Here is a 15207-nt window from a genome sequence, read left to right as displayed (position 1 = left end):
GTAAATTTGAGTATTCCATAGCACAAATTAAAGGACAGTGGTCGCTCAGTTTGATTTGACAAAATTGATAGCGATGAATATAAGCATCAGTACTTACCAACAACAATCACAAGAATGGGATTATAAATTTAACTGCGTGGGCTGAACAGTTTAAGGAACATAATGTAAATCGATGTAAAGAGATTTAAAACAGGATGAAATCACTAGCAGTAAAGAAAGCATACGTCAAAAAATGATATGTATGCATAGACAACAATAATGAAGTCATAGAGATTTATTCTACTCAATCTATCATTATATTTATTTGTTTTGCTAAAGTCGCATATAAAGAAAAGATTTCCTAAAGAATGAAAATTTAAAAGTGAAAACAAAACAGCGAGTATTACAAACAAAATTGACCCTCTTGCTCCACATTAGAATGTCCCCAAAACAAGCGTGCGGACGCGCGACATTTCAAGGCCCGTTTATAATAAAAATTAGCGGTATGAATAGGCCGGTGCCGTAATCCGCATTATTTTAGATTGTCGTTTATAATTGGATTAGGAATAGAATATAATACGCCTATAGAAGTGACAATGCCGCTGTAGCTTGTATATGTCAAATGTAAACCTAGAATATATGCTTCCTCCATCTTATAAAAGTCATATTGTTTTATATAAATAAATATTGAAACGATGGATTCATCAGACATTGTTGAATGTGGAACGTATTTGTCAATTCTGGGGCTAGCACACCTGCAATAGGGAAAATGCTGTTCTAAAGCAACTAGAACCTTTAATCTTACGATTTTTCATCTACTTCCGTGTGAGCAAAGTGAAATATCATCATATTATTACAATGGTGTTAATACATAATGCATTAATTTTGCCTTCTATTTTAAGTAAGGAACATGGCATCTTCGTGAAAAAGTGTCTATAGTGCTCGAATGAGATAATGTTCAGGTTTGTTGACCTCTACCAAAGCGATGCGATTTTATTAACAAAAAAAAAATATACGAAAAATCGAATCAAACTTTTTTTCGAAATGGGTGTTGCAAGATTGACTTCGGTAAACATAATCATTAGGGCGGAACGAAATTTTTTTTTTTCTAATTCTGATTTGGAATAGTTGTATTAAGTTGCCAATTGCCATCAATTACCTCAATTAAAAATATTAAAAATATCAGACAACGGTAAGAGCCCCCGCCAAGACATCGAACATTTACAAACACAACAGTTTAGGGGATATTTGCGCGGCCTAGAAAATAGTACAGAATTTATTAAAATAGGTTTATTTTATTTAAAAACATATTCAAATGTAGTTAACTAGCCATTGCAATCAAATATTTCTTTATTTTAATATACTTTGGCGCTGTAACAGAGGTGCAAAGTGCGGGACGAAGCGGAGAGCGGCATCTGACAATTTACGAAATGCAGTGTTTTGTTTAAACTACTGTCGATAATTGTCTCAGGTGAAAGGTCGCGCGTCAATTATATTCACGAGTACTTATTGATAAAAGTTTTTTAAGTGAATTAAACTGATTTCTAGAAGACAAAATTTAAAATATCCGATATTTGGTGTAAGTGCATAGTTGAAAGAGAATATCCTACCTACGTATGAAAATGTGATGAAATTCTACGAATGGGTTAGACAAGACTTATAAGTAAGGAATAACACAACAAAAGAACCTACGTATTTGGAAATTGCCGTAGTAGTTTGAACGAAAATTGAAGAATTGTGGATAAAATCTTCGATTCCAATTGTCACACACAAAATAATCGTACAGTTACTAAAAAGTTATCACTCGAAGTGTTATAATTTGAAAAAGTCTTTGAAGAAACTTAAGGAAGAAAAGTTAGAGAGTACAGAGTAGAAAGATTTTTGACATAGCTGCAAGTAAATGTCAAGAATTTGTAAGCTGTACTTGTTTGAGAGAAAAAAAAGTTCCAAAAGAGGAACAAATGTTTTAAGAAGACCAACGCACTAACTGACTAATGGCTTTAGGAAGAACTGATCTTATCCATAGTAAAAAATTGCTGAATAGAAGATTACGTACTCTCAAACAAGAAATGAGGCATAATAGATAAGATGAAACTAAGAACAATAAGGCAGAATGAGACGCGAGCAAATTTTAACCGAAGAAAGAGTAACAGAAATTCCTTCATTATATTTCGATTGAAGGAAAGATAAGACGGCTAAAACTGTTTAAAAAGATCGAAGAGGCTTAGAGTGGTTGTACAAGAGGAACATATTTCGATTATAAAAGAACCAGGTACTGTTTATGTTGGGTATGGGGTTTCAACATCGGGCAGTGCAAGAAATATTGAAAGAGCTATCCACAGATTTTTAATGACTGAAAAGATATCACTAGATGGTTTAATGGCTGTTGGCTGTGATGGAAAAAACATACATATAGGGAAAACAGACTATCTCGACCATTGCAATGAGTAATTTGTCTCTTACACTCCAATGAGTTGGCCCTACTGCAGGACCTAAATCATTTGCAGGTCAAATTGGTAAAGCATTAGAGATATGCGAGACGCTGCCGTTGGCTAACTTTGAGAAGATAGAAGGTGAACTACCTCCACAAATATCCACAGATCTCAGTACAGAGCGGAAATATTTACAAGAAATTACTACTGCTGTCATAAATGGATCCTGGTCTCCTGGATTTATTAAAGAGAAGTCCAGGTAAACTACCCCATGCCCGCTGGTTGGCAAGTGCTAATCGCATACTGCATTTATATATTTCTACAGAAAATCCACAACAAAATCTTGTGACTTTAGCAACGTGTGTCGCATAATCATACGCTCCTGTCTGGTTTACTATCAAAACACATTCATCCTGCAAAGATGGTTCAAATCATTTATGGAAGCTCATTAACAGCACTAGATATTTGTTCAACGAGTTGTTAGTGATAGTGGACCCTATTATAATTTGTAACAGTTACTTCGCTCATCCAGAAAACTTGTTGTTGAGTATGATAACAGATTCATGTAAGCACATTAGAGAACTCGCTGCAAGACGCATTTTAAAGGCTCGTCAAGTTAATAAAAAATCTGTTTCGCGCATTTTTGAGGTGCCAAAAGTGAACTTAAATGCATGTTCTTACATAGACATGATTGACTGGCAACAAAACATATACGAACCCTCAATACTGATGAATATTTCCGATGGTCAGTTACAAGATCTTATTGAAAATGGAGAAGATACATTGTTGAAGTTTATGAGACTGACTTGCCATACCCAGGCTGTGGAAAGATTTGTAAAAGTTGTGACAGAAGCAGTTCTAGGTGCATTCGACAAGATAAGACGAGAAGGATTCATAAAATCTAAATTAGCATCTCGAAAACTCATTCCAAAGTTTGAACCTAAAAATAGTTTTTTGCTATAAAAAATGATTTTATTCATACCAACATAACTTTCTTAATCTGTGTTTAATTTTGAAACAAATGTTTTTATTAATTAAAATCTACTTTTATTTTATAATTTCATGCATAACAAATTATATTTACTTATTATTTTGTTTATAGGGTGTTTAATACAAAACGTCTATAAAAACGTAAAAAATAAAATTTCAAGTCTCTGGCGGGACCTTAAGATGTCGAGCTAGAAGTTCCAAATTGAGGACTGTTATTTAGAATTACATAAAGCAACTTTTCCCTGGTATTCCAATTCGAATTTCGAAAAAAAAAAAATTTTCATACAAAAGTGTTCCACCCTAATAATCATGTACAAAAAGGATTTGAAAATAGTAATGCAATACAAAAGGGTGGAGATTTGAATATGAATCTCCCACTATTAAACAATTTACTCAATGTTATTTCTATTTTAGTTTTTTGTAAAAACCTTTTGACGGGCATATTATATCCGAATTAAGCTGCACTATTAAGCTAAATTCAAAAATAAACACATGGTTTCAGTAAAATAACCTACTCAAATAACAAAACTATTTATTTCCGTAGATATTGTAAAATATGCTTTAAAAGACTTATTTTTCCTTTTCAGCGTTCAAAATTTAACGACTTTTGACAGCTTGACAGCATTTTATTCTTGTTTTATTGTGGATAAATTTTGAAGGATAGAAAACACACTCATATTTTACAATAATACAAACAAAGAACCTATTAACCCATTTTGTGCATGTACTGAGCTTTTTTCCATAAGAAGTTAAGTTGAAATCAAAGTTTTTTGTAAGACTCAACCTTCTGTCCTATGGAAACGATTAGATATTTTCTGCTTCCCAAAATTTTTATTTAAAAAACTATATATTGGGCTAATGAATTAAGATAACATGCTGAGTGCAATTATATTGACTATGGTATTACTTTTTTTAATCATGGACATTAAAAGCCTGTAAGAGGCGTGTTTTAAATTAATGGCCCTGAGTTTCATACATCATCGTCTATGGTAAGCCCGCGGGACCGTTAAATCTGTGGTTATGTTAAGCACAATTTTTTTTTTCATATTAATATCCCAAAGATATCAATCTAGTAAGAAGAAAATCTATGTCTGCAGATCTCCAATAGCGTAGAGCATAAATAAACCACTCTCTAGATCAATATCTTCGGGCTTTTTGTATGGCCCCATTTTGTCACCCCCTTAACCACAGACGACCACAGATAAAACGGTCGTTTGGTCCAGACAGGTAACCATATTGTGGACCATAAATGAATCTTAAGGCCATTTAAAAAAGTGCAAACATAGACAATATAACTGCACCCAGCTAACATCGTTCATTCATTAACCCACAAAAATTATATTTTAAAAATAAAAATATTGGAATGCAGGAAAAGGAAAATAAAAAAAACCCACAGCTATGCACACTTAAAAATACTTTTTATTTTCAAAAAGACAATGGACAGTAATACAAAACAGGGTCAGTACAACCGATGTATTGAGCATTGATTTATCATTGAAGTAGAAGTTAATACTAATATATCTAAACAAAACATGAAACAGAACAAGACACAGAAAAATAAAAAGTAACGGTCTCAACTAGGAATCGAACCCAGTCTTACTGCAACAACTTAATAGGATTTAATTTGACCTTGCACAAAAATACAAGAATATATACACAAAATACATATTCAACAAATTTAAGTGTTCATTATTATTGCCACAGCACTAGAAGTTATTCAAATTCTCCTGCAAGGGTTTCATATAATTTCCACAGCTTTGTCGTCAGCAAACATCATGGAAAATGCTGGTTAAATCTGAATTCTTACATGATGCAATTCTGGATAGGTTTAAATGACCTTGTATGATGTAATTGTGGCTTTTTTTAGCAGTTTTAGCATCCTAATACGTGGTATTGTATCGCGTCGGAATACGGATAGGTCTGAAAAGGAAAATTAATTAAATTATTAGCCAATGAAGTACATTCAGAAATCAGGAACATTGTACCAAAGAACGAGAGGTTAGTACCTGTATTTTACAACGGGTTCGGGTCCTTCTTTCAATTGGTGGAGATAGACCGGATAACACACTTTAACACAACACGGCATTAATTTATCACCTTGAAGAATTCTAGCACGTAACATTATTTTTAGATGGGTGAAAGAAAATTCAAAATATTTACGCTAAAAACTTCAATTGACTTTTCAACTTACGAAATGGCGTCTTGGAAATTACCGTTAATTTTTATCGGAGCATAACGCATGCTCAGCTTCTCTTTCTGTTACACAAGTCGCTATGGTAGAGAGCGAGAGATCAAACTACAATTTTTGCTCTAAGCCAGTGAGATCTGAGCTTTCAGCCACAACAGCTTTGTCTATAAGAATTTGGGTATTGAATAACTCCTCCCATCACGGTTACAAGGTCATGCGGGAGTTATACGCCCCTGGCGTAGAGTGTAGACATTAGTCACATCGGGTATTGAATAAATCAGTTGACGTGTACGAAAGACAAGTAACATTCACACAAACTGTTTGGTAAATACGTCCCATAATAATATTGGTGGATTCTTAAAATGCATTGATTACAGTTCACCCATTATACAAATATGGATTTCCAATTTTTTGTCAAAAGCGGAATTTCGGATCCAATATAATGTAATACCGGAAATTATTTTTGAAGATAGATATTGTATGGATTGAGTTATCCACGAATGATGAAGATTTTTTCGACCGCTTGCAAAAGTTGAGATACTGCCACAATAATATCCTTATTCTCAATTATGTGTTATGTATAAGAATTCAATGTTATTATGACAGAATATTCCAAGAGACAAAAAATATGCAAAGCTCATACGAATAAGAGTTCCATTGCAACTATGTTATGTTTCAGGTATAGTTAGTTGTTGGGGCTTTAACCAATCACCAATCGCTACCACAAAGCAGTGCCATGGATCTACTAAATCCAGAGACTGTTTCCATCAAGACGGAACCAGGGCCCCAGGAGGAAGGCGGAGGTGAAATGCCGTATATGGATATAGATTTCGACCTCCAAGATGTGAAGAAAGAAAGTTTGCAATATGCGGAAAGTACTCGTACAGCCAGTTAGTTTTAATTATTTGTTTATAAGTTTTTTGGTTTACTCGATAATCTCGTGTAAACTAGACAAAGGGTAAAAATTAAGAAAATTACAAAGTAAAAACAAGGTCAAAACGAAGTAATAACAAAATACCAACCGTCCAATAACGGTGTATAACAATTTGTTATTTGAAACGATCCGCATAAGGGTAAATTTATGATTTATATTCCTTGGTGTAAATAAATACCTCCCCAATTGAGAATAACTCGTCTTAAGGTATGGAATATTAAATATGTGAGAAATGTAGGATGTTAAATTCTGATGTTCAAAAACAATGTCCGTTTTGAAATGTCGTGCAAACAGGACATATTCATGTTCATTACATCCTCTCTTGCCATCCATATTTCTGCTGATACATGTTAAATCAATGGTATATTTCGTAAATATTTTAGTATACAGTAATTTAATAAAAAAATGTTATGTTATTTTTTATTATTTATAATGGTTAACATTTCAACAAATGAAACAATTCCATTTGAAGTCATGAAATGTATTTAAAAGTGAACTTATATCGGAATATTGTTGAGAAGTTATAGTTATATTACTGAGAAGTTATAGAAGAATTGCTACAATAGTATTGTTGGTACTGTCTTGTAACTGTCCCGCCAGGAATATGCTACAATAGTATTGTTGGTACTGTTTTGTAACTGTCCCGCCAGGAATATGGAACAATATTATGTGAAGCAACTCAGGAGTAATCAATGACGAATTAATTATTTGAAACAAATACATTAAATCACAAATAATTCTCGTTCGGGTAACTTAAAAAAATTTAATCAATTAAGAAGGTAGCTATCATCTTGGTATTCTCTAGGAATTGCTTTTATAAAATTTAGATATAATAATTTATATTGGAATCTTTCAATGGTACGTGAATGAACTTCATAATTTGGAAACTAAACTGTGGAATTATACTCGATATGACTCCTAACTAGTGACATATACAATGTTTTGATAGTATAGATTTTTTGAAAATCATAAGATAATCTTAATATAAAGCTCAACATTTTCAAAGCTTTGTTGGATATAATTTCTATATGATTTATAAAAATGAGTTTCGTGTCAAACCATATACCAAGTCATTTATTTCCGAGACAGAAACTACCGATATATCACTAATGGCATAAATTCTAAAATGATGAAAGTATCTTTGCAATAAATTATAAATTTTAATATTCATAATTACAAACACTAAATATTCTTCATCTTGATACTCACAACTCTTCTAGACACAAGCGCCAGCTTCTATGGAAGAGGAAAAAAAAAGTATAATAATTGTCTATGTGCCGCAACCTACTCCAACGAGACAAAACCGCTGCCCTTGTCCGCCCCCACTCTCCTGCTGAACTGCGAGCAATTATATCGAATAATCATTCGATAATTTTGATGTTTTGATCAAATTATTTCGATCTTGTACATGTTTCGATCCCGCCCATCACTAGTGTAACTTCTCTGACAGCTATTAAATAAATTATCTATGAAATTTCTTTCTCATTTTTCTCAAGGTCGCTGAAGCCGCACAGTCATCGGGACAAAGAATCTCCTAGTCCTGACGTGTGCGGCTGAGGTTAATAAATCAGTCTCCTCATACAGTCGTTTTGAAAGGGTGGGTCCCCTCCAATTGCCTACTAATATTAAAGACGCAATTGCAATGAAATTATCATTAACCTAGAAGGTCAGTTTCCTGATAATTATTATAGTTGATTGTGACTTCATTACTGTCTATAAATAACTTAACCAAAGTATTTTGTCGACAGATGCTTTCGTTTCATCCTTTTTCAATACTCTGTTTAACCCACGTTGTTTATTTTATAATCTCATACTCGTGATAGATTTTGGTTAGTGCCAATATCGCTATTTGGTAGCGTTCGTTATAACCAATCAAACTGAGCGACCATGGTTCATTAGTGCTATGGCATACTTAAATACATAATTACGCTGTGTCTAACGCGACCTAGCATTACTTTACCCATTGGGTACACCTATCTTAACGAATCTATTTGGTGTTTTGTAGTTTTGTAAGAAGGTGTTAGGAACGTTTCAATTAATACATCAAACTAATACCTCAAGACGTCAAACTTTCTATTTTAAGTCTAGTATTTGGAGGGAATTGGTTAAAAATAATCGCAAATTATCGAAAAAAACCTGGGTTACCGATATTTGTTAAAAGATGAAATTAAAGACAATTCTTTCAACCGTTTTCAAACGTCTTAACTTCAGTCCAAAATACAGTCGCAATTATTTCCTCATTTCCAATTACGTGTTTTTACGTCTATACGACTTCATTGGTTTGACAAATTATTCCAAGCAAAACCAAATGTTCAAAGCTTATTCATTGAGTTCCGTTAAATTACAACTATTTTCTGTTTCAGGTATGTTTGTTTGGGCTTGAAACAATTACTAAACGCTACCACAGCAGTGCCATGGATCTACTCAATCCAGAGTCTGTTACGATTAAGACGGAACTAGGACCCCAGGAAGGAGGCGGACGTGAAATTTCAAATACGGATATAGATGTCGACCTCCCAGATGTAAAGAAGGAATGTTTGCAATATGCGGAAAGTACGCAGACAGCCAGTTAGTTGCAATGCATATGTACAAAATTTTAAACTCGGATGTTCGGAATCCATGTCCTTTATGAAATGTCGTGCAAACGGGGCATATTCGTGTTCACTACTTGCTCTCTTGCCGTGTATAAGTATATTTGGTATTTACCTTAATGCGTCCTTGCCGGAAACTACAAAACTACAGCACTCTTTTAACTAACATATTGTTCAAAAATTAAACGGTATTCTACGAATTAAAGACAAAACAATTAATTAAAAAAATATATGTGTACATATTGCTCACAATAATTCTCTATTCCTCGAGTTTTCACCTCATCTATGTTTGAAAATTATATTAAATACATTTATTTTTGTCCACCAACCTTAAAATACATATATATTGATAAAAGAAAACATGACTCCTTTGACTCCGGAACAAAACGTCACACTTAAAGTACTCAAATAACTCAAGCTGACGTCGGGGATCATTACTATTTCTTAAAATAACCTAGTCTCTTAGGATGGTTTGGGTCACAGAATTTGAATAATTCATCAATTTTCAAAGTTCTTTTTCAAGTTCTGTTTAACATTATTTATGCATCGAAGATTAATATACATTATTTATTGTTTTCAGGTCTCTTTAAAGTGGAGACTGTTGCCAGCAGTGCGGATCTTGGACCTAGAGAAGAAAATGAAGGGGGATTTACTTATACGAAAATTGACATAGACCTGCCGAATGTTAAAAAGGAATGCTTAGAACGTTTTGAAAGAATTAACCAGACAGCAGGTAAAATCTTTTTTTCATAATAGTTTAGTGAATCAACACAAAAAAAAACGGCCCTAATTGGAAACTAGGCGAATGTCGAATTTTCGCAGGTGAATAGTATTTTTCTTCGGGAAGTATATTCACTACAGACACAAAAGTTCAACTAAAGCCATTATGTCCCCTAAACTAAAACATGCCAGAAATTTATTTCCAGAAATGATTCAAAAGTATCCAAAAAAATATGTATACAACTATTGGCTATCTGCAATAGTTAAGTAAATTAGTAAAAGATTGATAGGAAAAAAAAAGAAATTATTTTGCCAAATTTAATAAAGCATTCCTAAGACAGAAAATAAATGAAATATTATGGAAGATTGTAATTTGAGACTAAAAACCGTTTTTGATGCTAAGCTACCTCATGAATATCGTGGTTAAATAAATGTAGTTTTGTCACTAGAAATTTACGAAACATTGATTCGTGTTTTTTGAAATATAAGAGAAGTTGGATGAAGCGCATAAGTAAAATATTAACTGTCGATTGGGTTTGATTTGGTCGCTGCAGAAGTTCGCTAGTTTTGTAAAAGTAACCAACTCAACATGTAGGAAGTTGCCAAGAGATAAACATTCAGCAACCTAATATTTTGTTTAAATTTTTGTAATTCCAAAGAAGATGCTGACAAATGTCAGTTTTCAATACAGAAATTAATCAACATTTGTGGCATTGATAAATTTGATATTCAGATAAATTTAAAGTGGATATATGTGTGTATTTCTGGCGGAAAATGAACATATGCATGTCTCACTCAAGTTATAATGTACTAAATGTCTGGTTCAGAAACAGAGAAAATGATTCAAAACTATAAAACTTGATTTTTTCTTGCTGCTGCTGCCTAAATAATAAGAAAATATATTTACAAATGGCCATGTGATTGTAAAAGCTATCCTGATATACCGGAAATAATGGCGGGTGATGATTTAGTTCCTGAAACCTTGAATCTGCGTACATATAACTGTATAATAAAAGAAGAGATTGAACTTTAATGGACCTGATATTCGAAGAAGGCGGTTAGAAATTAGCCACGCCCTATTAATATCTTCAAGGCCTAGGTATTCTATGTCATCGAGTTTTTTTTAATATTTACAAAGAATGTACGGATCTAAAAATTTAACTATAGGGTTATCGTCACTACGCATTATTTGTCAATATTTTTATTTATTTATTTATCGTTTCTTTACATTGTATCTTTTTTTTAAGTTAGAATTTTTAACCTCACTAGGACAAGCCTGTGTTGAGGTTAATAAAATATTATTAAAGATCTCCAAAGTGAGAGCTGGGCTTCCTATAATGAAGATTCCTGCAATTGTCCGGCAATGTTGTTGTTAACTTAAAAACATTAGGTGACCTAAACACTTATCATGACATGAGGGGGAATTAAGCGCAAGGTGCATAATTTTATCGATCAAAGTTTTAGGTGCATATCCCGCGTACCTTGAAGTAAAGTCATGTAGCTGTCGAAGGGCCTCTGAAAAGTTCTATCCTGCTTATTTAATATAAACTGTGAAAAGTGATTCGATTTTTTCAGTATTTTTTTTAAAAATATTTATTAAGTAAATAAAAACAATTCGTACAAATTTAGGGAAGTCCCACAAAGCTGTCAAATGGGAGCTTGTCTGTTGGTTCTACCAATTAAACATTCTACTAAAAACAAGATATGTAGGCAAATACATAAAAAAATAATCAAGGATACATGAAATTTTCTTTCATTTACCATTTAAGAACATAGTCTGATTTTTTTTCAAATTTAAATGTTTTATTGAAAATCACTGAAATTATATATTCAAGAGTACGGCTTCCATAATTATCGTAATATTCTTATTATTGAAATTTTTTATTCTTGAGATACCATTTTACAAACACTGTTGTTGTTGTACTAATTAAAATTGTTTTAATGAAGCTAACCAATTTATAACTGGGTGTTTCTATCTACAAATATAAATAACTGCAGAAATCGGTCACTTGTTACTGTTTTCCCATTTTCTACATTAACTGCGAATTTAGTGTGCTTATCTACACTTAGTAATATATTAAAGTAATAAGTCTCAAAAAGCATTATATTAATCTTTTTTTTTTCAAAATTATTGGCAGATCTGAAGACGCATCCTGTGGAAAAACGATTGTCATGTACGGAGTGCAACTATTCATGTTCTCGGAAGGGAAATTTGACGTGCCACATGCTGACTCACAGAGAAGAAAAACATTTTTTATGTTCCGACTGTAACTATTCATGTTCCCAAAAGGGTAATTTGGCCAAACACATGATGACTCACAGTGGAGCAAAACCTTTTTCATGTTCCGAGTGCAACTATTCATGTTCTCGGAAGGGAAATTTGACGAGCCACATGCTGACCCATAGTGGAGTAAAACCTTTTTTATGTTCTGAGTGCAACTATTCATTTTCTCAAAAAGGCAACCTGATAAGCCACATGCTGACTCATAGTGGAAAAAAACTTTTTTCATGTTCAGAGTGCAGCTATTCATGTTCTCAATGGGGTGATCTGCAGAGACACACGCTGGTTCACAGTGGAGAAAAACCTTTTTCATGTTCAAAGTGTAGCTATGTTTGTTCTCGAAAAGGAAATTTGACGAGTCACATGTTGACTCACAGTGGAGAAAAACCCTTTTTATGTCCGGACTGCAAATATTCATGTTCTCTAAAGCGTAATCTGACGAGCCACATGCTGACGCACCGTGGAGAAAAACCGTTTATATGTTCCGATTGTAACTATTCAAGTTCTCAAAGGGGTAATCTGGTGAGACACTCGCTGACTCACAGTAGAGAAAAACCTTTTTCATGTGTCAATTGCGAGTATTCGTGTTCTCGAAAGGATTATTTGACAAAACACATGATGACTCACAGCTGAGAAAAAAACTTTCTAATGTTCCGACTACAACTATTCGCGTTCTCCAAAGAGACACATGCGCACCAAAGTGCGAAATAAACTTGTCATATTTTGATCCAATTGTGAATTTTCTCGAAGAGACTCGTCCTCTTGTTCCGTTAGTTGCTATTCACCTTCGCAAAATCATGAAATCGCACAGAATAGACTTGGTTGATACTATCAATCGGTTGTTAGATAGTTCTGAGACTTTATAACGGGAATTTTCCAGTATTCAATCTTATAATCATAACTTAGTGGTTAAAATCGAGCCGCTTGATTATTTCCGAATATTATCGTGACAGTAATTATTTACCATCAGTATGCGTGTTTATGCACAGAAAGTGTCAACTAATGGTAATAAAATATAAATATTATTTCTCTTATATACCTATGCATGTATCTCGTACTGCCAACGAATACTGAAAACATATTTACTAACTAACTAACTAAGCATCACACCGTATCGCTACAGGGTTGGGAAGAGAGGACGGACCTACGAACAACTCGTTCTTCCTTCATTATCATTCACTCCAAACATTTACCTTTTCACTCCATGATACATCGATTGATTACCGTTCCATTAAACAAAAATAATTTTAACAAGGAATTATCTATAATTAAACAAATTGCTGTAAATAACGGGTATGAGACAAAACTAGTAGACAATATTCTTAATAAAAAATTGAAACAAATAGCTTCAAATAAATTTCTTTTTAATAAATCTAATAATAATATGAATATTAATCACCAATTCCAGTGGCGTAAAGTACTGTATACAAATAACTTTTCTTCTTAAAGTGTAAAAAAAATCCCTCCAGAAATAAAGCCCGCTTTTCATACGAATAATAACTTAGGTAATACTTAATTAAAACTAAAGATATTGATGATAAACTTACCCACTCGGGAACATATAAACTTAATTGTAATGATTTTTCTGCTTTTTATATCGAAAAAACGGCCCGGAAAGTAAACATAAGAATAAAAGAACACCTGAGGTGAATAAATAATAATGCTTTTTCAGAATTCGCGAATCATCTACTAGAAACTAACCATTCATTTGATAAAACCTCTGGGACTACAATATTACATAAAAATGGAATTGGAATTAGGTTAAACAATTTAGAAGCCCTCGCAATTAAAAAAGCCGTCAATAAAAAATCAAATATACTCAACAATCAAATCAATTTTGTAACGTAGCTTGTCACCACATATTATATTAAACTCACCGTATTCTGGTAATATGCTCCACCATAGCTTGTAGCAATAAGGGGAATTGAAATTAGGACTCAGAATATCAATAGGCCACTCGCATGGATTTCATAACGACTTGGAAAAAATCGTGTGGATAGATCTTTTTACTAAGATTACGAAAATGTTAGTAAAATTTTGTAGAAATGTACATTTATTTTTATTTTTAAATAAATAAATCCATTATTTGGGCTCGTGTCGTCACTACATTAAAATGTCCCGTCTACTGAAAATGTTCCTATTAATTTTGTAAAATTCCACACTGATTTAATTTTTTTATATGGCATCACTTTGATTTCAGGCGAATTTTTGAATTCGTTCACTAGATTTATTGTTTGTTCTCTGCGAACTTTTCATTTTGTTTGAATTTTTGACAGATGTGAAGAGAACCCCGTACAATTTAGATGTCGGTACGTGTTTTAGAGGTATAATGGTTATGGTGCTGATTTTATCAAAATCAAATTTTATAATATTCTTATTATTATTATAATTTACAAGTACAAGTATATTACATTGGATTTATTAATAAAGACGTTGTACATTATAATGATTTATGATCAATAAGATGGATCAAGGAAAAAAATATTTATGAGATGTAATATTTTTGGCATGCCTCGTTATTCTGCTGTGTCATTCGTGTGGAAAACGTTCTTTTTTTTAAAAATGATTTTCGGCTATGTAATCATTGTTTTTTCTCACCTATAAAATTATGTCCCGTCTTTCCGGTTTATAAAAAAAGGTCTGATTTTTCGGATTGAAATTTTCAAAAAATCCCCAGGGTTTCAAAAATACGATTAAAAAAATAATAATAATACAGAATGTATTAGAATATTTTCCTTAACCGGAAAAAAAAATTAAAAAATATGATTCAAGTGGCCTATTGTGATATAAAATATAAATGTATATTTAATTTAAACTTTGATTACAAGAGCAAGACTTAATTTTAGAAAATCAGGGGTGGTTGGCTATTTGATAGCACAACGTAATTTGAACTCGGCCACGACATTTACTCGTAAAATTATATTAACTATAAAGCTTAAAATTAGACATCACCACTGAGCGCCAGTCTAGAAAACTCTTCTAAACGAATTTATAAACATGGTGATATCTAAGAGATTATTTGTCTAATTCATCTGGATTAATAAAATTGTCTCACGTGCGTATATTAAATCTCCGACATTCAAGCAACCGTT

The 15207-nt window shown here is 32.7% G+C and overlaps 1 long non-coding RNA gene across 1 annotated transcript; it reads left to right on the top strand.

The window, feature by feature from the left end:
- The first annotated feature begins 8927 nt into the window (after positions 1 to 8927).
- Positions 8928 to 10046, top strand: LOC149416288 (uncharacterized). Its single transcript, XR_016303613.1, has 3 exons — positions 8928 to 9076; positions 9695 to 9798; positions 10041 to 10046. It is a non-coding gene; the product is annotated as an uncharacterized LOC149416288 (long non-coding RNA).
- Positions 10047 to 15207: the final 5161 nt, after the last annotated feature.

Source organism: Hesperophylax consimilis, chromosome 17 (assembly GCF_061612785.1).
Source record: "Hesperophylax consimilis isolate HC1 chromosome 17, BYU_Hcon_1.0, whole genome shotgun sequence".
NCBI lineage: Eukaryota > Metazoa > Arthropoda > Insecta > Trichoptera > Limnephilidae > Hesperophylax > Hesperophylax consimilis.
The sequence above is the reverse complement of the archived record's forward strand: the minus strand, read 5'-3'. Positions and strand labels throughout refer to the sequence as shown.